This window comes from Octopus bimaculoides, chromosome 2, assembly GCF_001194135.2.
Source record: "Octopus bimaculoides isolate UCB-OBI-ISO-001 chromosome 2, ASM119413v2, whole genome shotgun sequence".
NCBI classification, from domain to species: Eukaryota; Metazoa; Mollusca; class Cephalopoda; order Octopoda; family Octopodidae; genus Octopus; species Octopus bimaculoides.
Window position 1 is genome coordinate 25493425 of NC_068982.1, and position 1474 is coordinate 25494898.

General features: G+C 36.7%; 1 long non-coding RNA gene across 1 annotated transcript in view; it reads left to right on the top strand.

Annotated features, from left to right (window-relative positions):
- Positions 1–1474, top strand: part of LOC106881011 (uncharacterized) — a 29313-nt gene that overhangs the window by 19624 nt on the left and 8215 nt on the right. The gene's annotated exons all lie outside the window — the stretch shown is intronic.

Here is a 1474-nt window from a genome sequence, read left to right on the forward strand (position 1 = left end):
ACACACACACACACACACACACACACACACACACACACACACACACACACACACACACACACATATATATATATATATATGAGATGGTGATTTATTATCAATTACAACCTAAAGGCAATATTAATAGCGGTCACAAAAGTGACGGAGGCTGTTGGCTAGCATCGCTTATGCTAAAATAAGAGTTAAATTTACAACCACTAAAGCACTTTACTTAATGATTGCCAAGGTGAAGTAAGTCCCTGGCGTATACAGCCGTATCGCGATTTCGAATTTTGGTGTAGACCATCTTAACTCTCATCAGCGGCTTTTAACACCTATGATTAAGCTCATCTTCCTTTGTCAATCTTATAAGTAAAACCGTTGAAAACATGTGCTGATTTTCAAAACGGTAAATTAAAACAAATTAAATGAGTGGCTTATTAGCAAGTAGAACCTAAAGACAAAATTAATAGTGACGGAGGGTACTGACTAGCACCTCTTATGCAAAACTAACAGTTAAATTAACTCTTTGGAGTTAATTTAACTGAAGCCACTGAAGCACCATACAAGGTAAGTCCTTATTGTATATAGCCGTATCGCGATTTCCTCCACCCTTTGCCAGTCATTAAATGTAGTGGTTTAGTGGCTTTGGAGTTAATTTTACAGTACTCTCCGTCACTCTTGTGACCTATTAATTTTGCCTTTATACACACACACACACACACACATATATATATATATATATATACAGGTTAGCTGAGTTAGAGGTTAAAATAACCGTCTAAGGGATGTAAGTTTCCATTGTATTACCGGTGTATTACCTATATTTAAACATGGGCAAACATGTTATGCTCATAAATTATAGGTAAGGACAGATAAAAAAATAGGAGTCAAGATTTAAAGAAAACAGAAAATGGAGATATTATAGAAATATTAATATTTCTAAGTCTCTCTAAAGGAGACTACGGCAGCGGTACAGGATATTAATAGTTATCGCCAGGCCAACATGGTAATCCAAAAAATAGAACGAATGCTGCTGTTGATTAGCTCCAAGAGGCCATTGCCTCTAGCTACCTATGTGACACACGAATCTGTGTCCATTATAACCTTCGAACAGGGGAGGTCAGCCACTTCCCCTTGCTGGTCTGGCATCTACAGACTAGTTTCGAGTTATTGCCTCTTATCAATGTAGAGTGGCCGAACCCAGCAGGCGTCACTACTGACCGTCTGTACGAAGGATTATGTTCCTAAATTCAGTGGAATACATCCACTGGTTTTCAAAAATAGAAACATTAATATTTCTAAGTCTCTCTAAAGGAGACTACGGCAACAGTACTGGATATTAATAGTTATCGCCAAGCCAACATGGCAGTCCCAAAAATAGGACTTAGAAATAATAATAATTCTATTTTTCATTTTGATTTCATTCTACTGTATCTTTAGTTTATTTTGTATTTTCCTAAACGACTTCGGACCCCTTACAACATATATATAT